Below are 27792 nucleotides of genomic sequence, written 5' to 3'. Positions count from 1 at the left end.
CATCTCCACTAGCTTTGTTTGTAGTGATGCTTCCTAAGCATCCAAAGTGCCTTCCAAAGTTTTTTTTTTTTTTTTTTCTTGACTTCACATTCCAGGATGTCTGGCTCTAGGTGAGTGATCACACCACTGTGGTTATCTGGGTCATTAAATCTTTTTTGTATAGTTCTATGTATTTTTGCCACCTCTTCTTAATATCTTCTGCTTCTATTAGGTCTATACCATTTCTGTCCTTTATTGAGCCCATCTCTGCATGAAATGTTCCCTTGGTATCTCTCATTTTCTTGAAGAGATCTCTAGTCTTTCCCATTCTATTGTTTTCCTCAATTTCTTTGCACTGATCACTGAGGAAGGCTTTCTTATCTCTCCTTGCTATTCTTTGGAACTCTGCATTCAAATGGGTATATCTTATCCTTTTCTCCCTTGCCTTTAGCTTCTCTTCTTTTTTCAGCTATTTGTCAGGCATCCTCAGACAACATTTTGCCTTTTTGAATTTCTTTTTCTTGGGGATAGCCATTCCCTTCTCCCGCAGATCTTCCTGACCCAGGGATTGAACCCAAGTCTCCTACACTGCAGGCAGATTCTTTACCATTTGAGGCACCAGGGAAGCCCTAGAAATATCATGATGGGACCTTACAAATGCATTCTTAGATGTTTGTTATTCTGTATATGAGGAAAGACATTTTGTAGTATAATCTAAGCAATAAACCTTTTGAAATGAAACATATTGTCCTTGCTTGCTCAACATATGTAGGAAATTCTTGCATGTACACATGCACATGTTAACGTTTCAGAAGTTCAGACTGAATAGTTAAATAGATCCATTCTCCACACCCTGGAAATGTGTCTCCTAGGGACCATCTTTGTCAAAATCAAATAATTACAATAAACACAATGACTACTGAGGCATTATTTGTGAAGTGAATAAAGCAAATGAAATTAAATAGTTAATTCTGATGCCAACTCTGACTACAGTATAAGCTATGTAAAGCAAGTCTTACTTCAAGTTGTTAGATTATTTTTTTAACCAAAGTATGTATTTAGCATATCTAAATGTTGTTTTTATTTTCAATCATCTTGGTTTTTCTCTTTTCTGCCTTAAAATAACAAATAGATGCTCCTTTTCTTTAAAATTGAAGACAGTGTCATATAGATAGTTTTAATTACTGAACTGTGAGTAAATAACATTACACATGCACACACATATGTTCTCTTTTCCTATAATATCCTATTTTCAAATAAGAAAACACACATTTGGACAAGCAACCATGGAGTTTATTTGTTAGAAATCAATTGGAAATTATTTTGAAAATAATCAAGGTATATAATCTATCTTGTAGTATATTCGAACTGTTTTAATTAAAGGAAATATTCAACTAACAATAATTTTATTCAAGGACCATGCATGACACCTGAACTTTATCTTTTCCTTTTCTGTCTTTGATGCGGAGTTGGATATGTTTTTGCCTGTGGACTAAAACAGATTCTGTACCAAACACTAGCTTCTTTTGGTGCTTTCGAGGTACCACCACACTGAATGCCAGACAATGCTTTCCAATATACATCCCACAAAGTATTTGATTTTTATCATATTTAAAACAGAATGAATTTTGAAATATGTCATAGAATTGTTCTTAATGTCCAGATTTTTACTTAACCATCAACGTCCACGCGCACCATAGAGCTTTTCTAGATTTTCTTTTCATATCTTCCCACCCAACCCTTCTTTACGCCTGTTCTCAGTCATAGTCCTCTTTCGAAGGTACATATGACTTTGACATGTTTTATTATTTCTGCAAGATGTTAAGCTTTTTGAAGACATAAAAAGAGTAATGGCAATATTGACATTGTTGTAGCTCCTTGTCTGTTTTTATTTTGGCTACAGCAGATTGAATTCAGTAAATAAAGATTTGGCATAGACACGGACTGACCAATAGATGATTGACGTCCCTACAAGAAAACAAAAGTATGTGAAGTCACTGAAACTCAGATGATAAAATATGTATATATATATATATATATATATATATATATATATATAATGCAATTCAAAACATACATATATAAAAATATAAAGAGTATGTAGTTTAAGGATGAATAACCAAATTATATCTTCTAAACAGTATACTGACCTTACACTCAGTGTGATAGACTAGCTAGGCATTGAATGTTATGGCAAGTTAAGGGAGCACATTATTTCTTCTAAAAGATTTAATTTTTTTAAAGCAGTTTTAGGTTTATAGCAATATGAAGAGGAAGAAATATATGGAGATTTCCCACATGACCCCTATTCCCCACATATGCATAGCCTTCCCCATTATCATAGCCACCCTCCATGAGAGGGGTACATTTGTTGCAATTAATGAACCTACTTTAATACATCATTATCACAAAAGTCCATGAAGTTTACATTTGGATTCACTGTTTAAAAAAAAACAAAACTATTTCCTTCTTTTTGACTGCATTGGATCTTCGATGGGAACTCCTTCGTTGGAGTTCGAGGGACTCCATTGCCATGTCTTCTGTTATTGTGGAGTCACGGGCACTCAGCATGTGGGCTTCAGTAGTTGTGACACATGGGCCTAGTTGCCGCATGTCTTTGCGATCTTCCCCGACCAGAAATCAAACTCGTGTCCCCTGCATTAGCAGGAGAATTCTTAACCACTGGCCCACCAGAGAAGTCCCCTAGGACTCACTCTTGATGTTGTTCCTTATATGGGTTTGGACAAATCTGTCACCATTCTAGTATTCAGAGTAGCTTCACTGGCCTAAAATCCTCTGTACTCTGCCTAATCACCCCTTCCTTTCCCCAACATGCTACTGTGAACATATGTGTGAAGGGTTTTGTGTAGAGATACATGTTTTCAACTCCTTTGATTAAATATCAAGGAGCATGATTCTATGATAAGAATATTATTTTTGTGAAAAATTGATAAAATGTCTTCCAAAGCAGCTGGACCATTTCACATTCCCACCAGTAACAAATGAGAATGCCTGTCGCTCCATACCCTGTTCAGCACTTGGGGGTGTCAGTGTTTCAAATTTTGGCCATTCTAATCAGTGTGTTATTTCAGTCTGCATTTCCCTGAAAACATGATGCATAAAGTTCTTTCCTACATTTATTTTCCATCTGTATATCTTATTTTTAAATGATTGGAGCAGAGTCGACTTACAATGTTGTTTTAGTTTCACTATGTAGAACAAAGTGTGTCAGTTGTACATATACATGTATTCACTCTTCTTGTTTGTTTTAGATTTTCCCATATAGACCATTGCCGAGTATTGAGTAGAGTTCCCTGTGTTATACAGCAAGGTTTTTATTAGTTATCTATTTTATATATGGGAGAAGGCAATGGCACCCCACTCCAGTACTCTTGCCTGGAAAATCCCATGGATGGAGGAGTCTGGTGGGCTACAGTCCATGGGGTCGCTAAGAGTCAGACACGACTGAGCGACTTCACTTTCACTTTTCACTTTCATGCATTGGAGAAGGAAATGGCAACCCACTCCTGTGTTCTTGCCTGGAGAATCCCAGGGACAGGGGAGCCTGGCGGGCTGCCATCTATGGGGTCGCACGGAGTCGGACACAACTGATGTGACTTAGCAGTAGCAGTAGCATTTTATATATAGTAGCACGTGTTTGTCAATCCCAATATATCTTCTTTAGTGAGGCACCTGTTAAGGTCTTTGTGTGTACTCAGTCATTTCAGTCATGCCTGATGCTTTGAGACCCTGTGGACTTTAGCCCTCCAGGCTCCTCTGTCCATGGGCTTCTTCAGGCAAGGACACTGGAGTGGGTTGCCGTGCTCTCCTCCAGAGTTTCTTCCCAACCTAGAGATTGAACCTGCATCTCCTGCAAAGCAGGCAGATTTTTGTATCCACTGAACCAAGGTCTTCGGCTCATTGTTTAGTGAGATTGTTTGTTCCTTTTTGTTGAGTTTTAAGAGTTCTTTCTATATTTGGATCAATCCTTTTTCAGAACTTTTGTAAATATTTTATCCCAGTCTGGTGCTTATCTACTCATTCTCTTGCATATTATTATTATTTTTTTTTCTGAAAGACTGTCTTGGCCTATTACAGAACTGGGACTCTATATTCAACCAAAGTTTAATAACCAAGGCCACTAGTAACGACACTGTGTGTTCATGCTAAGTTGCTTCAGTCGTGCAACATATGCACTGTTCAACCCTATGGACTATAGCCCTCCAGGCTCCTCTGTCCATGGGATTTTCCCGGCAGCAATACTGGAGTGGGTTGCCATGCTCTCCTCCAGGGGATCTTCTCTACCCAGTAATTGAACCTGTGTCTCTTATGTCTCCTGTATTGGCAGGAAGATTCTTTATCACTAGTGCTACCCAGGAAGTCCAATAATGACACCAATAAAATTAAATACACATAGAAAATTAAAATTATGGCAATATATTCTGTTCAGTAAGTACACTATACTATGTTTTCTAAATATGTAATATTTAGAATATTAAATATGTAAATATTACATATTTAGAAAACATACAGAAAATATATTCAGTGTGTTTAAAGTTATTTCCCTGTTAATAGAATAACATTCCATTATTTAAAAATAATTTATGGGATATTCCATTCTCTTATAATATAATATAGACTATATAGACCTGTAATATGTTTCTATAGTTAAAGAGTTAGGAACAATAAAAGAAAGAATTGATTAAAGTGGATTCAATTCATGCACAAATCATTCCTTTTTTTTTTTTAGTTACACATGGTGTTTGTGAAATAAAAACTGCTCTTAATTTATGAAAGTAACATTAATAACAGTATCTTTGCATTAATCACAAAATTAACATTGTTGATAAACAATAACCCATGTTGTCACTCATAATAGTAGGCCAATAGAGATGATTTTGCTTGTAAAATATGAACAGTAAGTTCCTTGTGTAGACCATGAAATGATTCTAAATGTAGGCATCCCAAAGAATTTTCATTTGGTTCTAGAAAAATAAAGATGTAAAAAATGATGTAGTTGGACCAATGGCCATCAATATGGGACTAATCTGAAGCATTCACATTATAAATCTGGAATAAATTTAATACAATTGACTACAGATGGCAACATATGAATAATCCACGTTTTGCTAATTCGGCCCACTCTTGTTCAACCACAGTCCTTTTAAAGAGACTCTGTCATCACTTGCAGAAGATATGCAGACCTGGAGGGTGACATTACACCAGCACACCACAAGGTAGTGGGGAGGATGAGGGCAATTTTATCTGGAATGAAAATTATTTTCAAGTATCGGTAATTGACAGTACACACGTGAGGGGAGCATCAGGTCATATGTGACTTTTGAAAAGTAGAATGTGCTATCTGTAATTGAGAACAGACAGTGGAAGAGGATGTGGTGAACAGAAAACCAAGGTGCGATTCCTTATGTGCAGTTAGATCCTTAAGTATCTTGTAGAATGAATTGCCTCTACCTTTCTAGGATGGCATTAATTAACATTTATTCTATTTTTAATTCTTTAAACACTTTATTGTACTTGGATATCATTTGAGTATATTCATTTCACTGCAGAAAGACACTCCTATTAAATAATTCAATTGCTAAAAGGAAATAACTAACAGGTGTTCCCAGTTTTGAGTGCATGCCCTTCCCAGCAGTACTTTCCATATTGCCTCAATCCTAGGATCGAGCAGGTCCTGTCTGCACACCTTGGGCTCATGCTCTACTTGTTTCTAAAGGTTTTACCACTTACTTCTGGGGATGCAATTTGTGAAGTCATGTGTGAACATTTGATACTAAGTCAAAGGAGCCTTTGTGGTGTCTCTCCTTAGGTAGAAAGTCAAGTCGGCTATTTTAAACTTTGTTCCTTAACTCTTCTAATAAAAATTTCTATTTTATTAACCAGAAATGTTTATAGCCTTTCATTCTCATTAAATCTGAAATTAGTTATTGTGTAAGGCATAGCTACTAAGTGGATAAGAAAGATGCCAGACCTCTAAGATTGCTACACTTAGTAAGTAAGCCTCATTTGTATGTGAACCAGGAAATAAAATATCATCCATATTTAAGATGAATGCTTGTTTTAAACAGTCCAATTAATACAACTAGCAGCTTTGCCTATCTGCAACATGTTTAACTACCCAACTTTATTAATTTTAAACTTGACATGATTTATCTTCTCCAACTTTTGGTACAGTAGTAGGACTGATTAAAAGTCCCAAAGAAAGAGCATTTATGACATACACTAAATTTATGGTCTTGATTTTTTTTCTTACTCTCAAATCAGTTTATTTAAGGGCCTTTTAATCTGGTTTGTAAGCTTTCAGGGGGATGATCTTGGTACCCCAAATTTTTAAATCAGCCAAAGCCTGAAAGGATCTGCTAATTACTTGTGAGCCAAATCTTTAGACTTGAGAAGGCCCAGATATCCAAAAGCAGCAAAAGACACATTTTTAAAATTAGTTAAAGACATATACTGAAAATTGCATATTATTTAGTTTCTCTGTTTTGGAAGAATGAAAATTGAATTGTATAATTCTGTAGTTACTGCAAGAGTAATGGTTAAAAAACTCTAAGCCACTTAAAACACTGATGTTACCACACACTTAAAAACATTTTTTTCTCCAATGTGAAAATGTTATACAAGCAAATATAACCATACATGGATGAACTTCATGCTCATCAAAGTTGGATTAGAGAAATTAGTCTGAATCATCAACTATACCAATTGACATAAATTGCTTAGCAACAGACCCATAATTTGAGAGTGTTCAGTAAATATTAATACTTTTCTATACCTATTAAAGGATTTTTAACTTGACTTTTAAATGCATGTATGAACTAATATAAGTAATGATGAAACCTCATTTTACATGGCCAATATTTTGAGAAATCATGTTTATTTAAAACTTCTCACTTCAATTAAAATGTTTTCATCACCTCCCATCTGATACAAAGGTAATGAATGGTCATAATTTCTTAATGAGTCTTGATGATCATAAGGGCAAAAATAATAAGCAATTTAATTCTTTATATTAATTGTTTGAAGTCAGTTAATTAAAAAAGGTTTTATTCTCCACTACTCATTTTGATTTTCTAAAGAAATTTGGGCAATATTTTCTGAAGATTCCAGAATGTTTTTCATTTGTGTAATTTACTAATTATGTTTTATGGTGTCTTTAAGCATATTTTTCTGGAAAAAGTCTTATTTTTCATGAAAATAATAATTCCATTAGGAGCCTTCGCCTTTACTTATGTGGACTCGGTGGAGTATTTTGACTTCAAGATTATGCAAGTTATTATTTACTTACTATCATTATTCCAATCTAGGCTTTGATTTTAAATTTCACATTGTGCTCAACATAGTTAAATTGCCAAGTTGTGTCCAACTCTTGTGACCCCATGGACTGTAGCCTGCCAGGCTTCTCTGTCCATGGGATTCTCCAGGCAAGAGTACTGGAGTGGGTTGCCATTTCCTTCTCCAAGGGATCTTCCGACCCAGAAATCGAACCCTGATCGCCTGCATTGCAGGCAGATTCTTTCCCGACTGAGCTATGAGGGAAGACCATGCTTGACATAGTTTTATATTTCTGTGACTTAAGTTTAATTTTGTTAAAAGGTAGACTGAGGCATATCAACATTTTAAACATTTATTTGAGGACAAAAAATGATTTGAATCTGGCAGCACCAACTGAAAGTGGTTAGAAACTCTCAGAAGGGCTTTACTGTTAGGAACTATAGGATAGACTTTTTAACAGAGAAGACAGTGAAGCAAAGCCAGGAAATTTGATGGCTATAGCTTAATCAGTTGCCTAATTTAGGAAAGGCTTGTTGGCTGTTTGTGATTGGTTATCTTTAGGTTTCAATTTCTTATCCTTGATGCATTTCAGGCTTAGGTTTCGGTTCACTTACAAAGGCACCAAAGCCACCTCCTATATATCTCATGCCCTCCTTGTGTAATTCATTTAATGATTTCAATCTGCTTTATATTTTCATGAGCTACTTATTTTTTTCTGCATTTTCATACCATTTCTGTCCACTGTCACTCCTCCCACCTTGCCAACCACCACCATGCAAGTTTCAAGGAGGAAAATAAATTTTCTTTTGCCCTTCTAGTTTCTTCTGCTGATCTAAGAATTAATGTGAGACAGGATAACAGGGTAAAATAAAAATTGATTTTGTATATACAAGAGTCTAACATACATGAGGTTCAAAGACAGAAAGGTAAAATGAGGTATATATTCCATTGTAAGCTGAGAAATTGGCAGGGGTTTGGGGTTCCCAGGATAGACCATCCACAGAAGAATACAAAGAATAGATGCTCCATCATTCGAGCTTCCCTGGTGGCTCAGATGGTAAAGCGTCTGCCCGCAATGTGGGAGGCCCGGGTTCGATCCCTGGGTTGGGATGATCCTGTGGAGTAGGAAATGGCAACCCACTCCAGTACTCTTACCTGGAAAATTCCGTGGACGGAGGAGCCTGATAGGCTACAGTCCGTGGGGTTGCAAAGAGTCGGACACGACTGAGTGACTTCACTTTCACTCTCAATTTAATGTTTAGTCTGCCATATAAGGTGGGGCCACTAAGATGAAATGTATCTCCGGTAAAAATCTCTATTTTCTTGGACAAATCCTTAATTTAAATTCTTCGAGGTTTCTCTTGAGACTTCGGTTCTCAGTTGCCGTTAATTTTCAGGTCTACTATATCCTTCTACTCTTCTGTCTATTCATTCTATTAATTCTGAGAGTATTATATTTAACCTTCAACTAAAAATCTTTATGTCTATTTAAAAAAAAATTGTAATACATTATAGAACTCTATGTAACTTTGTTTCATATTTTCCAAGTCTCCTGTAGATGTGTTATTATACATTCATAATTTAAAAAAAAAACTAAAAAAGAAAATAATAACAATAAATTTCATGAGAAAAAGCACTTCATTTTACAGATCATCTTTGCTGAAATGGCCTTGAGTCATTTTAGGAAATTATATGAAAGAAATTATTTAAAAGATTCAAATCTATGTAGACTAGAAGTTAAAAAAAAAAAGAACATAAAGAAAAAGACTATAAGAAATAGTGTGGTATGTTGTGGTACAGGTATTATTTGTGCAGGAGTTCAGAACAGATTTGCCCAAAGATGTACCACTTTGATACATGGATTGTTTTGTGGGTTTCCCAGGTGGCGCTAGTGGTAAAGAACCCATTGCCAATGCAGGAGAGGTGAAAGACAAGGGTTCAATCCCTGGGTTGGGAAGATACCCTGGAGAAGGAAATGGCAACCCACTCCAGTATTCTTGTCTGGAGAATTCCATAGAAGCACTATGAATTAATTCAACATAATTAAGATTTATACAATTTTCACACAATGCCCTTCTCCAGAGGATCTTCCCAGCCTAGGCATCGATCCCAGGTATCCTGGATTGCAGGCAGATTCTTTACCATCTAAGCTACTAGGGAAGCCCATTCACACAATAGCAGGATACAAATTCTATTCAAGGTCCCATAGACTATAAACGAGGAGACACTGGAACATATCCAGAGACATAAAACAAGGTGCCAAAATTTCATGGTCTAAGGTATTGAAATCATATAGAGTCTGTTCTCTTATCGCTGTGGAATTATGTTAGAAATCAATATCAAAAGATATTTGAAAATAACCCACTTATTTTCAAGTGCAACGTGGTATTTACCAAGACAGACCTTTAAGTTAGCTGTTGAAAACCCTAATAAAGTTTAAAGATTGAAAAAACATGGAGGGTAATTGCAGAGAATAAAGCATTTAAATGAGAAATTAATAACAAAATGAGAAATTAATAACAAAGATACATAAAACCCCATGTATTTGGAAATTAAACATCCTCTTTTAAATGATGGGTGTATCTAAGAAGCCATAACAAGGAAAATTAGAAAATATTTGTAACAGAATAAAAATGAAAAGAGAATTAATCAGAATTTGTTGCATGAGCTGAAGGTGCTCAACGCAACTAAATACAATGTTTCTCACTAAATTTATGAAAAAAAGTAAGCAAAAGGTATCATAGGGAAGAAAAATTTATCCAATTTTCTACTTTGTCCCAAGTTCCACATTTTAATGGGCTTCCCTGGTGGCTCAGATGATAAAGAATCTGCCTGCAATGCAGGATACCCAAAACTTCTGTTTGTATTCTTTGATAACACAAGAAAGGAAAACGTAAATGAAGGGACAGTGAATGGAAATTCCTAAGTGGGAGCAGTTAGTATCTTTTGAAATTTAGAAAATGTTCAAGAAGAAAATAAAAAGGAAACAAAATGGAAATGAGACAAGAGAAAATTTCAAAAATTGTAATTTAGCTCAGAGGTCAGCAAGCTGTAGCTGGCAGCTCAAATCCAGGACCTGTTTCTGTACAGTATACTTGCTAAAAATAGTTTTTACATTTGTACATGTTTGAAAAAATAAATATATTTTATATATGAAAATTGATAAATTAAAATTGTGTTGTCCATGATAAAATTTTATTGGAACATTGCCCCTTTCTTTAATTTATGTGTTGTCTGGACTATACTACAATAGCAGAATCAAGCAGTTATAACAAAGACCATATGACATGCAATACTTAAGGCATTTATTATCTAGCCCTTTACAGAAAAGTCTGCTGACCTCTGATTCAAAGCATTTCCCAAGCAGATTTTCCTAGCTAGTCAAATCACTGTTTACTGAATAACACTTTGGCATTTCAAGTCTAAATAAACCAATAAGCAGTCAGTTTGTTCAGATTTTTCCATGAGCATTTTCTTTACAATAACACAAAATGCAAAATACTGTAAAAACAGTTTCCTTGATGCATTTGTTAATTTAAAAAAATAATAAACTTTATTTTGAGATAACTTACATGTAGCCCTAAGACATAAAACAAAGGGATACCATGTATTACTTACTCAGTTACCAGTTGAAAATAATAATATGAAATCACAATCTAGATATTAACCTGAATACAGTTAATACAGAATATTCTCATCTTACAGGATTCTTCTTGTTGCCCTTTTATACCCACTCCTGGTTGCCTCCCACTTTCCCCCTACCTTAACCCCTTCCATTTTCCATTTCTATAATTTTATCATTCCAAAATTTTAGAGATGCAATCATAAAGAACAGAACCTTTGGGGAGGGACTTTTTTCATTCAGCATAAGTCTCAAGAAATCATCCACGTTGTTGTGTGTGAATAGTTAGTTCCTGTCTATTGCTGAGGAGTATCCCATGGTAAAACCCATGGTATGGGTTTATCTGTTTGACCCCTTATCAACTGAAGAACACCTGGGTTATTTCTAGCTTTGAGTTATTATGGAAGAAAAAAAAATGGCTATAAACATTCATATACAGGTTTCTGCATGAGTATAAATTTTCATTTCTTTGGGATAAATGCCCAAGAGGAAAATTGCTGGGTCGTATGGTAAACATATGTTTAGTTTTAAAAGAATGTGCCAAACTGTTTTCCAGACTAACTGCACCATTTTAAATTCCCATCAGCAATAATAGGAATGATCCAATATCCTCACCAATGTTTAGTGTACTCACTAATTTTTTTAGTTTGAGATTTTCTAAGAGAAGTGTAGTAACATCTTATAGTGGTTTTAATTTGCATTTCCTAATGACTAATAATGTTCAACATCTTTAATGTGCTTATTTGCCATCTGTGTATCCTCTTGGATGAAATGTCTCTTCATTGTTTCACCCATTTCCATTTGGATTGTTTGGTTTTTTTCCTGTTGAGTTGTGAAGGCTCTTTATATTTGCATGTGTGTGGACTAAGTTGCTTCCATATTGTTCAACTCTGTGTGACCCTAAGGACTGCAGCCTGCCAGGCACCTCTGGCAGTGGGATTCTCCAGCAAAGAATATTGGAGTGGATTGCCAATTCCCTCCTCCAGGGGATCTTCCTGACCCAGAGATCAGTTGAACCGGCATCTTTCATGTCTCTGGCATTGGCAGGGAGGTTCTTTACCACTAGCACCATATTTACTAGATACTGATTGTCAGATATGAGGTTTGAAAATATTTCCTTTAAATCTGTAGCTTGTCTTTTCATCCTCTTAATGGAAATTTTTATGGAGCAAAAGATTTTAACTTTGATGAAGACTAATTTACCATTTTTCTTTATGGTTTGTGATTTTGGTGTCAATTTTAGGAACATTTTGCCTAGCCTCAGATCCCGTAGAATTTGTCCTATGTTATTTTTGAGACGATTGTAATGTTATATTTATGTTTAAGTTAATTTTTAAGTATTTTAAGTAATTTTAATTAATTAAAATTAAAATAATATGAATAATAAAAAATAAAAAATGAAATAAAATTTTAAATACAGAAGTTAATTTTTAAAATTTTGAGTTAATATCTTGCCTGGAAAATCCCATGGACAGAGGAGCCTGGTAGGCTGCAGTCCATGGGGTCGCAAAGAGTCGACTGAACGACTTGACTTTCACTTTTCACTTTCATGCATTGGAGAAGGAAAGGGCAACCCACTCCAGTGTTCTTGCCTGGAGAATCCTGGGGATAGGGGAGCCTGGTGGGCTGCCGCCTCTGGGGTCGCACAGAGTCAGACACGACTGAAGCGACTTAGCAGCAGCAGCAGCAGGATATATATTACTCTTTTTTCTTGGTTGGTAGATGTTTAATTACTACAGTATCATTTGTTGAAAAGATTATTTTTTCTCCATTGAGTTTGTTTTTGTGTCTTTTTCAAAAATCAATTAGGCACATATGTGTGGGTCTATTTTTATATTCCCTGTTCTGTTTCATTGATTGATGTGTCTGTTCCTTCACCAATGCCACACAGTCTTGATTGTCATCAAATAGGAATCTAATACTGTATTTATTATAAACATATTATTATATATATAATCTTATACTTAATATTAAGAAATATACTATTATAGAGTGAGTTTTGAAATTGGATAATCTTCGCAATATATTTTTCCAACATTGTTTTAAGTATTCTAGTTCCTTTGCAAGTCCATATGAAGTTTGGAATAATTTTATCTGTTTCTACAAAAAAACGCTTGCTGGGATTTTGATAGAGGATTACATTAAACCTATATATCAATTTGGGAAGAATTGACATCTCAACTATGTTGAGACTTGGAATCTGTGAACACATGTTTCTTCCAGTCTCTTCAGTTTCTCTCCTCAGGATTTGTATAATATTCAGTATTCAAGTTTTTTACATTTATATTTAGATCTATACCTAAGTATGTCATTTTGAGTGATTTTTATTAGCATTGTATTTGTATTTTTATCTTTCATTTTCTTTTTTTTAGTACTTTGTTACCCTAGCTAGAATAGAACTTGCATATTAAGTTAAATAAGAATAGTGAGAGTGAACATTCTTACCTTATTGCTGATTTTAATGAACAGCATTTAGTCTTTTCCTTTAAGTATAATGTTGACCATAGGGTTTTTTGGTAGAAGATCTTCATGAAATTGAGGAAATTCCCTTTATTCCTAGTTGTAAGAGCATTTTCAATCATGAATGGCAGCTGATCTTTTCAAATGCTTATTCAACACCCATTCATATATTCATGTGGTTTTTTTAGCCTGTTAATATGATACATTATATTCATTTTAGAATATTGAACTAGCCTTGAATCCCTGGAATAACCCTCTACTGTTGTAGTATATAAGTCCTTTTATATGTTGCTGAATTCTATTTGTTAATATTTTATTAAAAATTTTGAAGTCTATTTTCTGAAGGGATTGGTCTATACTTTTTTCCTACTGTCTTTGTCTGGTGTTGTTATCAAGATATTAGTTTCAAAAAAATAAATTGGAAATTGTTTCCTTTTTTATTTTCTCAAAAAAATGTGTAGACTTTGCATTAAATCTGCTTTAAATATGTTAGAATTATTCAATATAACTGTCTAAGACCATAGATTTCTTTTTGAGGGAGTTTTTAATTATTAAGGTGATTTTTAAATATAGCTGTTCAGTTCAGTTCAGTTCAGTTCAGTCGCTCAGTCGTGTCCATCTCTTTGCAACCCCATGAATTGCAGCACGCCAGGCCTCCCTGTCCATCACCAACTCCCGGAGTTCTTTCAAACTCATGTCCATCGAGTCGGTGATGCCATCCAGCCATCTCATCCTCTGTCATCCCCTTCTCCTCCTGTCCCCAATCCCTCCCAGCATCAGAGTCTTATCCAGTGAGTTAGCTCTTCACAGGAGGTGGCCAAAATATTGGAGTTTCAGTCTCAGCATCAGTCCTTTCAATGAACACCCGGGACTGGTCTCCTTTAGCATGGACTGGTTGGATCTCCTTGCAGTCCAAGGGACTCTCAAGAGTCTTCTCCAACACCACAGTTCAAAAGCATCAATTCTTCGGCGCTCAGCTTTCTTCACAGTCCAACTCTCACATCCATACATGACCACTGGAAAAACCATAGCCTTGACTAGAAGGACCTTTGCTGGCAAAGTAATATCTCTGCTTTTTAATATGCTGTCTAGGTTGGTCATAACTTTCCTTCCAAGGAGTAAGCGTCTTTTAATTTCATGGCTGCAGTCACCATCTGCAGTGATTTTGGAGCCCACAAAAATAAAGTCTGACACTGTTTCCCCATCTATTTCCCATGAAGTGATGGGACCAGATGCCATGATCTTCATTTTCTGAATGTTGAGCTTTAAGCCAACTTTTTCACTCTCCTCTTTCACTTTCATCAAGAGGCTTTTTAGTTCCTCTTCACTTTCTGCCATAAGGGTGGTGTCATCTAGGCCTATTCAAATGATCTAGTTTATATTGAGTGAGTTGTAATTTATGATTTTGGAGAATTGGTCCATTTTATCTAATTTGTCTAGGTTCTGTGTTTGTAGTTTTTCATTATTGTTTTTAGATATCTACAAGGTTCTGTAGTGATACATCCTATTTCATTACAGAAACTTATAATTTGTGTCTTCTGTCTTTTTTGTTAGTCTTCCTGGAGGTTTGCCAAGTTATCTTCTCTTTTTCCTATTAGTTTCTAGTTTGATTCTATTGCAGTCAGAAAACATACAAGATATGATTTCACTTATTCTTGATTTGTTCACATTTACCTTATGGGCCAGGATATGGTCTGTCTTGGTATATGTTTTGGGGGACTTGAAAATAATGTGTATTATTCTACTGTATGATGATATGCTCTAAAAATGTCAATTAGACTCTGTTGTTTGATGATGATGAATTCTGTATCTGTGCTAATTTTCCATCTAGTTGTTCTAACAATTGTTGAAAGAGGTGTGTTGAAGTCTACAACATCAATCATGGGTTTGTCTGTTTTTCTCTTCTATTTTGCCAGTTTTCATGCTACACAATTTGCATCTCTTTTGTTTGAAATATACACACTCAGAGTTGCTATGTCTTTTTTTAAAGCATTTTATGTTGTTGTCTCTGGTAATTTTATTGAAGTTTTTTTGTTTTTGATATTAATATTATTTTCTTTGATTAATGTTTGCATGAGATATATATTGTGTCCATCATTTTACTTTCAAGCTGTATATGTTATTAGGTATGAATTTCTTGTGGATAGCATATAACTAAGCTGTGATTTTTTTTTTCCCACTCCATTGTGTAGATCTCTGCACTTTAATTGGTATATTCAGACAATTTAGATTTAATTTATTTATAGATATGTTATACTTAAAGCTTGATGTTTCGTCCTTTGTTTTCTATATTTTCTGTTTTATTTCTCCTACCTTCCTGTGGGTTACTTGAAAAATTTTTAGAATTTTTACTTACCTAGTGTTTTTCTGTATATCTGCTTGTGCATTTTTTGTGGTTGTTTTATATATTAAATTATATATACATAACTTATCAGAGTCCACTAGTGTCTTCATTTGCCTATTCAGATGAAGTATGTAAATTTTACTTGCTTTTTGGTACCTTTATCCTTATCCATTTATAATATAATTATTTTGAATATTTTTTCCACCTGCATTTAGAATCACATCAGACGGTGATAAATTTTTATTTTCGCCATCAACCATAACTTAGAGAACTCCAAAGAAGGAAAGTCTATTATTTTTACTCATATTTTTGTTGCTGGATTCTTTCTTCCTTTCTAAAGTTTTGCCAAGTTTCTTCTTTTATCATTTCCTTTCTGTTTAGACAACTTCCTTAACCATTCTTTTAGGGTAGATTTACTGTTGAAAATTATCTTAGTGCCCCTTTGTCAGATACTGGTTTGATTTGCCCTTAAATCCTAGAGGATATTTTCCATAGATACAGGATTCTGGGTTAACAGTTCTTTTCTTTCAGCCATTAAAAATATTGTTCCCTTCATCTTGGCCACCATGGTTTCTGATGAGTAACTCACTTGTCAGAATTTTTTTTTTTCCTTTATACGTAAGGTCATGTTTTTCTCTTGCTGTTTTCAACATTTTTTTCTTTGTCTTTAGTTTTTAGAGGTTTGACTAAGATGTGCTTTGGTGTGGATTTCTTTGGGTATTTCCTGCTTGTGGTTTGATAATCGTCTTGAATCTGTGTGACTTCTGCTAAATTTGGGGAGTTTCCAGTCGTTAATTCTTTGAGCATGTTTTGTACATTGCCCTCTATATCCTTTCTTTCTGGGATTTCAGTGGCATAAATATTTTTTCTTTTCTTATAGTTTCATAGTTGCATAAGGCTCTATCACCTAATTTCTTTTTAAGTGTATTTTTTCTGTGGGGTTCAGATTAGGTGATTTCTTTTGTTCTCGCTTCCAGGTTACTGATTCTTTCCTCTGCCCTCTCCATTTGTTCTTTACGCCAGCTATTGTATGTCCTGGGCTTCCCAGCTGGTGCTAGTGCACCAACCACTTGCCAATGCAGGAGACATGAGATGTGGGTTCTATCCCTGGGTTAGAAAGATCCCCTGGAAGAGGACACAGCAACCCACTCCAGGATTCTTGCCTGGAGAATCCCATGGACAGAGGAAGCTATAGTCCACGGGGTCGCAAAAAGTCAGACACAACCATGGCGACTTAATACACACACATTGTATTTTCTAGTTCAAAAATTTCCATCTGATTACTTTTATATCTTCCATTTATTTGCTAAGACTTTTTTTAAGTTTATTTCAACCATGTTCATAATTGCTCACTGAGGCATTTTTATGATGGCTACTTTAGAATCTTTGCATGGTAATTGTGGTATCTCTGTTATCCTGGTGTTCATGTGCATTGATTGTCTTATTATATTCAGCTTGAGATCATCCTGCTTCTCTGTGTGCAAGATCTTTCCAGCTGAAGCCTGGACATTTGGATGTCATGTTATGAGTCTCTGGATCTTATTTAAAGCTTCTATTTAAGCTAGCTTCCCCCTGACACTAATCCAACAGGAAAAAGGGGGTACACTTTCAGGTTTAGGTAGAATTACAGGCACCCTGTGGCCACCAATGACACCTAACTTTTTGCTTCAGGGAGGGGTTAAGTATTCCTCTTCCCCAGCAGGCCTCCAATGATACCCTCCTGGCCGGGGAAATTTGGAGAGGTTTTTTTAATTGTTCCCTTTGTGCCTTTTCCGGCTTACAGGTTGAGGGGTGGTGGGGTGGCCTTGTGACTGCTGGGAAGTTTCTAATGTCCTGACTCTCCGCTAGGTATCCTTTGTCTGACATCCCCTTAGCAGGAAGAAGAAGCTTGAATCATTACTTTTGGGTTTGGGTGGGTGTTCAGCCTCTTTATGAGTCTCCATTGAGACTGTATTTGGGAGGAAGAGTCCTCATTATTCCCTGACAAGGATGAAAATCCAAATTTCCTATTCAGACATTCCTACACTGCCCTGGGGTTAGCAGGGAGGAGTTGTTTGGGGTACTTTGTTCTAGCCTCACAAGTTTGGCACTAGCCCCTGCCCCCCAACTCTGCCTTTGCAGGCATGGGGTGGGTGTGTGGCGTTTGATGAGAGCAAAGTGGTATTGTCCCTGTGCTTTCTGTCTTTTCAGCCTACTGCTTTTCTGATTTTGACTGTAGAGAACAAGTTTTTGTTGGGAAATTTCGGGATTGCACCAGTTGGTGTCTCTGGGTTGCAGGCTTCCTCAGCCTCGAGTTTTGGATATGAAGCAAAATTAAAATGCAGGGAACTCGCCATCAGTTGTCCCTTGGGTCCTAGGGTCCCTAACTGGACTATCTTTTCTCCATCTTTGAGAGTCTTTTTACCTTTGTTTTATAGACAATGTCCAGGTTTTTTCATTGTACCTAGCAGCAGAATTTAGGATAAACTACTCCATCTGCCTGGAAGTGAATATCTGCCACATCTTCTGTTTTTGTTTTTTCAGTTGAGGTGTCAATATATACTTTTCAAATGAGGTTCTCTAAGGAATCAGGCAGAATTGTAAAAAAGTTCTAATTGTATTTTGCATTAAAAGGAGTAAATTTTAAATAGCAGATGACAAAGTATCTCTATCTATAAGCTATTTTTTATATCCATTTCATTCCACTTTCCTATTCCTGTCACTTTGTTTCTTGACTAGCAATAATGCTCCTTTAGGATCTACAACACTTCTGTTCAGATGTGAGCTTTTCTCACTTGAAAGTTCTTACTGAAAGACTCCTACTTGGGGGCGTGCCCATTTGATTCATTGCTGCTCCCCTATGTCTACCACAAGGCCTGGCCATATAATACTACTTAATAATATCTATTGAATAAATGAATGAGAACTCAAAATTTAACTGTTTTCTTTCTATGAGGGCTTGTCTACTTTCTTCTTACTATGCTGAAGCATGGGGCACATGTGTCTGCCATGCTCAATTCTCCATCCGGCACTCTAAAGCATGTACTTAGGACATTAGCAAAATTTGTCCAGAATTTTGCAATCTAGAAAAAAAGCATTTTTAAATTCAGCATGTGTAAGCTTTTGTTTTATGGTTTACAATTGTTTGTGTTCTGAATTACAAATGAGGAGGACACCAGAATGGTTCCCATGCATGTGTGTGTACATATTCATTGCTACGATTCCTTAAGAAGGTGACCCAAAGACCATGACTCAAAAAAATGCATACCTTTTTCAGGGTATTTCCTAGATCACTTGTGCTTTTTTTTTTTTTTTGGATGATTTTCTTTTATTAGGCAAGTCGTGGTTTGATAATTTTTTAAAATATTTTTCAGGTATTGTGAAGTGTGTGTGTGCATCGGGGTAGGGGTGCCTACATGGAGGAGGCATAACATTGGTCTGTAGTTTTGTAAGGCACTGAATATAATTTGAAAATGTTGGTAACAGAGTTCTAAAGATCCTCTCATTAATTGAAAAATTGAAACACTTTTAAATGCGGGTAGAACATGATTCTTTTCAGTACTACTGAGTATGTTTGGTTTAAATACTAATAAGACTTGCTTTGTTTGGCTTTAAGATTCTGCTTAAGGAAATGGAGAAAGATTTAATTCACTGTACTTTTGTTAGAAAGTATGGAAATGTTTGTCCACGGGAACTTTCGTCGCCCGCTAGATTGGAAATTCACCAGGGAGAGGGAACCATTTCATTTTATTGCCTAAGAGCTGTTGATATATTTCCTGCATCTTTCAAAGGCATCTTTCATACCATACAGGAAAACTGTAGCTGGTGAAGGAACAGAAAGAGCACTCCTTACATGAGTCAGACTCGGCAAACTTGCACAGCAGCTGTGCTAGGTGCTGTGAAGGATTATCACAGGACCCAGTTGCAGTGGTCTGTGTGGTCGAAGAGACAACTGGCTCCCTCAGGGGACCACTTTGATGGAGACTGCGGCAATAATGCATTCCCACTGTTGCTAGTGGATTTTGTGACCATGTAGTATAAAACTGGTGCCAGATAAAATCAGAAAGTAATAAAAAGCAAGACGAAACTCAGAGATTGTAAGTCTTCACGTGAGGGACTGAAACGAATGTCCTGGGCTTGTTGCATGCACTCTTAAGGAAAAAGGAGCCTGAGGAAGGGATGCCTTTAACTCGAAAAACTTGCAGAGACTTCAGTCTTTTCATTTGAGAACCACTTGGGTGTGTTGTGAAATAAAGTTGCAGAGTAGGCATGTTCAGACCTTTATTTGCTACATTTAGTAGGAAAGATTCCCCCCCTCCCTCCTAACTACAAGAAGCCAGAGTTTTCCGTGCAAACTGGAGCAGGCATTGCAAGAATCAGATTCACTTTGGACGACTCTTCACATTCCAAGTCATCATTGCATTAGGCAGCACAATTCCATCTCTGGTTGATGGGCAGAAAAAGTGGGCAGCTTGCCAGGTAGACGTTTCCATGACTCCCAGCCCCCAAAGGTGATGCGTTTTTCAGCTAATTCAATGAAGAGTGGGCTGAACTTTGGGTCTAAACGAGACAATAGCTGCCTTCGCAGTATCAGCAGAATGGTTGATGGGAATGCACTCTACATTTGGCAGAGGATCATGTGACCTTACGACTGAGATTTTGTGATGGTGCCAACGGAGACTTGGAAAGCAGGAACCGTCCTGACTTTTTTCTTCTTTTTTAGCATGGCTCAGAAAATGGTGGATCTTAATACTTGACTTTAGCCAGACTCAGCAAGCGACTGAGCTTTGAAGCACAACTTCGCCTTTATTCTGGGTTTTTGGCAGGCCACCAGGAGGCTGTCCCTTTCACGCCTGATAAATTCTGCTGCTTATCTCTAAATGGGGGTGGGGGGGGGGAGAAAGAAAGAACATATAAACAGAATATTGAGGCATAACAAGTGAATCCTAAAATTGTATGTGCTTTTTGTTTTTTGCCTTTTCTTACTGCTGATTCTTTTTTTTTTTTTTTTTTTAATGTTAATACCCTTTTTGCTTGCTGAAGAATCCAAGTAGTTTTTTTTTTTTTTTTTTTTTTGGTTTGTACTGAACAGGCATTTGAACTGGGCAAACAGGACGGCAGCAGCAGTGAGCGTGAGATCATTGCAGCAGTGTAGCAAACTGGCACCCTGCCTTCTCACCCTTTTGGTTCAGGAGACAAACGTGTGCAATCCTCATTTCTAAAGTCAGCAGAGCCTGGAAGGATTCCTGGTCTCTCCCACCTTCTACCATTCTGCTGCCAGGGACGGCAAGGATTGGTGCAGCTTCTGCGCAGTGCTTTGTGCTTGCAATACCGAGAAGGAAGAAAAAGAAGACAAGCACCCTGGTCCTCTTTTTTTCCCAAGAAATATCAGGAGGCATGAAGAAAAAATCTGAGTTTGTCCTACTCCATACAACAGTGCTGAAAAAAAAAAAAAGAGAGAGAGAGAGAGATGCTCCTGCTCAAAAACAAAAACAAACAAACAAAAATCCAAACCAAAACAAACTAAAAAAAAGGCAAACATTGGCTTGTATTTAACTACAGAGACATCGCGCTTTGTAAAGCAGCTTTGTAAGGCAGCATAAGCAAATGAGCCTTCTGTATTTGTATTATTGCAAAAATATGGCATAATAAGCAATTTATTGCACTTGGTGAAATCGCACCTTTCGTATCAGGTATAACTTTTTTTTGTTGTTTCTTTTTAAGTCTACTGTTATATAAAAGGGGATCCTTGCACTTTCAGTTTACTCTTTTATAACTCATCTCCCACTTTATTCTTATTAACTTTTTCCTTTTGCTCTCTTGCTCTAATCCTGAGTAGAATAGAAACTTTAGCAAAACTAGGGAAATCTCTATGAAAAAGACGGTACCTGTTTTAATTTTTGTTAGACATAGAAGTTTTGGAAAAGCATTTATATGTTATCTGTGCTTTTTGTGTACAGTATTACTTTTTGCTGTCAAGAAAAGTGAACATTTAGCCCTAGTTGGTAAAGAAACTAAATCTTTCATGTGATGTGACTCATAATTTGAAATATGAAAGAAGAAACTTTTTGAACTCTTAAAACAGGGTTGTATTAGAATGTGTGTTAAAATTCTCTAATAAGTGAAATTTAGTTTGAGGGAAGTTATATTTAATTTACTTACCAAGATTTCATGTGACAAAAATAAGGATGAAAAGATCATGTTCTCAGTTGCTAAGTAGAAAAAGAGCTTGTTCCACAATAATACTGACCTTTAAAATATATTTAAAAGAAGCATTTGTCTTAGAGCTGTTAGAAATATCAATTAGGTACTTTAGCGGAAAAAGTACACACAAACTTGTTTTACGTTTAAAGCAATGTATTGGCTCAGCATATAATGCATTGCATTCTAATTATTTTGTGTGTTTGTATTAGTAAATTGCTGAGCAATTTAAGCATTTTGTAACAAAAACCTAGTTTTGCCTAATTCAGTGGGAAAGGATTAGCCGATGTATTGCACCTATTTTAAGTTTTATTAAAACTGTTTCTAAACATGTTTTTAAATTGTTAAAAAAAAGAATGCTTTTGAAATATAGAGCGTTTATAAAGACTATAATTTGCACGTGAAGAATTGATGCTATAATATTTTCCGTGAAAAGAATAAACTTCAAGCAAACTGTTGTGCTTTTAAAATCGTATTTTATTATAATAGAAATATATAGGGTAAACAATGAAAAATACTACAGAGGTGATGAATTCTACCTTCTGTTTTGTCATTATACAAAGAATTGTGGGAAATTACAAATACCCTATATAGTGATAACATTCAAATAAAATGTTTTATTAAGTTTATTGGTTATTGTTCACTAATTATTTAAAAAATAGCTCTTGTTCCTTTATGCTGCCTCAGCTAATGAAACATCAACTTTCACAGGCTTAATTAACATTTATAAACCTGTTTTCATGTTTCAAGATCCTTTAGTTGAAAAACATTATTTTAAATGTTATTTTTAGGAGCCATTAATCTCTACACTCTTAATTATCTTATTAAGCTCCATGCCAAATCCAAATCTCTTTTCAGCTTTCACTAGTTCATTGTGCAAAACCTAGTCGCTTCTTTAACAGCCATGCCTCCTTTCACTTTCAAAACTGTTACTGTGAAAACAACACCAACCAAAATGAATGCATAAATGCAAACTATGAAACCACATTATATGTCATATGAGTAGCCTTGGGTGGGGCTCCATGAGTCTTCCAAGCCTTTAAAAAAAAAAAAAACTTTAAAAGGTTTTGCCCATTTTGGTATTGTGTTTTCTTCTCGATCGACTACCTTCATTCCCACCATACACCCAGATGCTTCTCCTAGACAGCAGTTGTCTGACATTTCTCCTTTTGTGGTTGTTTTAGGGAAAAACTTAAAGTGGATATGAGAAGTGAAGAAAGTGATCATAGGAGAAAATCATCTCAGGTAAAACTAAAAATCAAAAGAGCAATTAATATTTAATATTTTTAAAGAAAAAATAATTTTGACTATTTAATTATAAGACTATGTTTCATACTCTTTATGGATTTAGCTGTTGGAATTGTCATTGATGGTTTGAGAGTTTATAATATTACCTACCTTTTTGGAAAATTTTTGTCTCTGTCTGGGATCAATGTACAGTTTGGGTCCCTTTGAATATAGATCTAAATATCCATTCCTATAATATAGGTGAAATACTGTTGAATAGAAAGTAATTTAGGAAAAAGACAATATATTTTGTCATTTGTCTGTCACACCATATAAAAGGAAGTGAAATCTGGGGAAAGGGAATGAAGTTCTGCTCTTTTTTTGTGATCTACTAAGAGAATGAAACCAAAATATACATTCTTATGGTTAAGATAAAACCCCAAACAAATGTTGCTTTGATTTCATGTCTAAATTTATGAATATATGTTGAAATATTTTTTGCTACATTTGAATGTCTGAGTGTTGATTTTTTTACTATAGTTTTTAATAAGCATGGGAATAATTAGAAAACAAAAACTAATAAAAATTATGTAGACCACATTATCTATAATCTGTAACAAACATTTTATTTCAAAACATGCAAAAACACTAATTTTTATGCAGTACTATTAGTTTTCACAATGAAGATATAATTGAACATGCTAAATATTGTGGATTAAGTGAAACGATTAATAATGTACAACTTATAATTTTGTTGCCGTTGAGTTGGGAATTTTAAAAATTGTGTACGTGTGTGGCTTTATGTTTACTCTTTGTGTGTTTGCTTATTGTTCTGTGATTTAAAATTTTTTTAATAACAATTATTTTTGCCCAACCTGTTGACCAGATGAGAGTTGTATGTAGCCATATCAGATGTTTTAAGTACATATTTTTTGAAAAATAAATTTCAATATATTGTGTTTAAGGGACAAGATATCCCCTTTCATGCAGTTGATCTGGAGTATAAATGTTGGCACACAGTAGTAGTAATGATGCTATTAATGTATCATTAATGTTTGTTTTCTGATATTAATTTACCCAAATATTGTTCATTTAACTATAGACATGTATATTTAAGAATTTAAATAACTTCCTGTGCTCTTTGTGTAATCAACAAAATCTTACTTGTTTTATGAGAAAGTTACAATATTACCAGTTCCTTGAAACCACTAACTGAGGTTTTATGAGTTAAAACAAGCTGTCTAGCTCTAACACAATTAGCTTAATAGTTAATTTGGTCTTAATTATAGGCTCGTAATACTATATTCATGCCTCACAATTACATAATTCATGCATGCATATATGGATTCTTTTTTATTTTCTTTTAAAATTCATCATTAATTAGGATAGTCTAATTCCAAAATATTCGTTCTTAAAACAAAAGTAATCTGTGACTTTCACTATACTGTTTTCAAAATTCTCATGTATATAACTTGTATTTAGTGTAGAGTATTTATGAAGGCCTTTAACTGGAAATATGCATCCTTAGAACATTTTGGCATTTAAATATTTATGCTAAAGTATTGATATTATTATTTTGGTCTCTGAATTTCATCAGATATTTACAACAAATTCTGCATTATTAGGGAGCCCACGTGAGACGTTGCCCATTGGCATAAACCCGTAGATCCGATCTTGTGGTGAAGTGGACCGCACAAGCTCGCTTCTATGGGTCTGTGTCAGTGTGGTAATCTGACAAAATGCAATATACATTGATGTTAAATAATATTTCAATCAAACTCCTGTTAAACTCCAGTTGTTTACTGTTTATACTTATATATATAAATCCTCACCTGTCTTTTGAGGCAGGCTTCAGTTGTTGACCACTTGAGAAGACTCAGCACAGCCATTGAAGTTTAAATCCAAGTGTAATAAATTATTTTAAAAACTTGAATTTTTTATAGCAAGGTTTGAACCAATATCTGCATAGATTCTGTTCAGAAACTTCTGTTCACATTCCAGTCGTTAATGCACTTCATTAACTTCAATTAGAAAATTAAAGGCTGTGAACTGGATGTGTCACTGTTGAACCTATTTCTCCTTAAAAATGAAGCTGAATTGCTATTGACTTTTAATATTATTAATTGCTAGTGGAATTATGCCATGAGAGATGTCAGAAGGCATTTTATATGAACTTTGCTGGAAACTGAAGAGGTTAGGATAGTCCTAGTAGACACAAATTCAGTTTATCAGTAAAATGTTAGGATTATATACATAATTATGTAGTTACATCTACATCCTTGCCAAGTCCTTAGGTGTATGGCTGCCATATTTGGAGGAGCTGACTGAAGATATGATAAGGAGTTTGAAGCAACACTGGAAGCTGTGTGCATCCGGGTTGAGGTAGTAGGTTGTATGGTTTAGAGTTACACCCTGGGAGTTAACTGTACAACCTTCTAGCTTTCCTTGGAGCACACTTGAGCCATCGAGGAATTCTTCATCATTTTATTCTGATTGAGCCAATTTCTGTGCAAGAAGGTTATGTGTCATGAGTATTTTAGATAATTAAAATTATCTTTTATCTGTAAGCATGAGATTATTGTATTTGCATCTGCTTATAAACTGGCAAGATGGTATTTCTGATCGCTTGTTACTCTATAATCAAACATATTTAAGAACTGGGGAGTAGTGACTTAAACTGCATAAATATTGCAGCTTTCATCATCCATAGATTCACAAAATTTGACATTTAATTTTGCAAACTTGTTATTGGTCTTTCTGTTTTTATTGGCTACTTGAACACTGTCGTATTAAAAAAAAGTCTGCTAGTGTCAATGACCTTCACAGCACATTGTCTGAGTCTTTCTTATGACACATCACTTTCTCCCTTATGTTACAGCTATCTATGTGGGTGTTTACTTTTTCCATACTAGACTGTAAGCCCCTTGAGGGCAAAGTCCATGCCGTATTTTTCATTGTATCCCCTGCAATGCCTTACACATAATAAGATCTATTTATTTATTGGATGAATGAATGAGTGGAGTAGAAGATCTCTCTCTGTGATGAATTTCTATTGAATATTTGAATGAATTACAACAGCAGCCATAAATCTGAGGGGTTTTCTTAATTATTATTTGTCTTAAAGCATACCTAAATTTAATTCCGAGAGTGCTGTGCATTAGTAATATACTTGACTTGTTTATGTTCTGTGTTTGAGTATGTCTACTCATCATAGACATATAATTTAATTTATGACAGCTTTTTCCCTAGAATAAAAACAGTGGGCCACGTTCATTTTTATTAATAAGTTCATTGTAGTTTATAATCCTAAATTTTGCTTACGTACATTTCTTTTGACTTTTTAAATTCCTTGATTTCCAGATGAATAATTTTCCTTTTAGCATAAGTCTTATAAATCAGCTTTTTGTATTCTGTATACTTTCCTTACCATTTACCTTTTATTTTTTTACAACTTTAACTGTTGAGTAAAGAGGAACAACTAAACCAGAAATATATTAAGAAATTAATAACAAGTATGTGAAGTATAATTTGAGGATTACATTTTTGTTTGAAGGAAAGGCACCTACAATATTCTCTCTGTACAAAGCAAATTGGTCTCTTTTGGAGTCCATTAGCTGTGTGCCTACTTTACTGACAGTGAATGCTATAATTTATATAGATCATTTTTCACCCACAGGATTAAATAACTAGATATTATATAACTTATTTAAACTCCCAGATTGAAACGTTGAATACATAAAAAAAAATGTTTTAGATACAATTATCTGTTAAGAACCATAGGATCCTAGGATGAGCTTTCTATAGAACACTCAGGCATGTCCCTGTCTCAGAATCTAGAATTTACGAACAATGGAGGTGAAGAAGGAACTTTCTAATCCCCAAGGGTAAGAACACGTGAGACTTAGAAGGTTGAAGACTAGTGATTTCAAGCATAATTATTTGGCTGGTCTGCAGAACTCAAAAACTAGTAGTCTCTAAGAAAGAAAAGTCTCTTCGAGGACTAATCAAGAGATAATGAACAAGGGTCAGAATACACAGACCAGAGAGTGAGAAAGAGAGGTTGGAAGAAACAGACAACTGAGTTGTAAACAATTACATCTCTGTAAGTTTAACTCTTGAGAATGTAGTTCCTCTTTGTTGTTGTTCAGACACTAAGTTGTGTCTGACTCTTTGTGACCTTGTGTGTGTATATGTGTGTATAACCCCAATACTCTGTCTACAGATTTGGAGAAAAGTCATGTACACATTGAGGGCCAAATGCAATACTATTTCCAATAAATGCCTGTTTCTGTGCAGTGCAATAGTTAAGTAGACAGCAGAAGTCAACTATGATACGCAGTTTAAGGATAATCTTTTCAAAGTACTATGACAGACGCACAGAATATTTAAAGTGAACAGTATGAAAGAATAACTGAAAAAATGATAATGAGATAGCTATGATCCATTGCGTTGGTCTTGCAGAAATCATACCAAGTCTACAGGGCAGAGGATGTAATTAGCTTCAGTAAAGAAAATAAAGAGACTGCTACTTGAGAGAATTATGCTTTCACTAGTGATTAATAGTAAAATTTTCTTCCAGATCCTTTATTTCTATGGAAAAAATGGCAAAGAAGTATACAAATTGACAAGATTATTTTTTGAAGAAACTAATTTTGAGGATCCGTATCTAGAAATAGTTAAATTA

At 35.1% G+C, this 27792-nt stretch overlaps 1 long non-coding RNA gene and 2 other non-coding genes across 7 annotated transcripts in view; all 3 read left to right on the top strand.

The window, feature by feature from the left end:
* Positions 1 to 27792, top strand: part of LOC132345457 (uncharacterized) — a 526373-nt gene that overhangs the window by 363688 nt on the left and 134893 nt on the right. For 2 of the 5 annotated variants that reach the window (XR_009494775.1, XR_009494777.1), the window contains exon 7: positions 23066 to 23126. This is a non-coding gene — a long non-coding RNA (uncharacterized lncRNA). Of the gene's footprint in view, positions 1 to 20772; positions 27211 to 27792 lie in introns of all 5 variants that reach the window. The other 3 variants (XR_009494773.1, XR_009494774.1, XR_009494776.1) reach the window with 3 other exon arrangements.
* MIR99A (microRNA mir-99a) lies at positions 24754 to 24834 on the top strand. Its single transcript, NR_030927.1, has one exon. It is a non-coding gene; the product is annotated as a microRNA mir-99a (primary transcript).
* Positions 25477 to 25560, top strand: MIRLET7C (microRNA let-7c). The gene has a single exon (NR_031383.1). It is a non-coding gene; the product is annotated as a microRNA let-7c (primary transcript).

This window comes from Bos taurus, chromosome 1, assembly GCF_002263795.3.
Source record: "Bos taurus isolate L1 Dominette 01449 registration number 42190680 breed Hereford chromosome 1, ARS-UCD2.0, whole genome shotgun sequence".
Classification (NCBI taxonomy): domain Eukaryota; kingdom Metazoa; phylum Chordata; class Mammalia; order Artiodactyla; family Bovidae; genus Bos; species Bos taurus.
The sequence above is the reverse complement of the archived record's forward strand: the minus strand, read 5'-3'. Positions and strand labels throughout refer to the sequence as shown.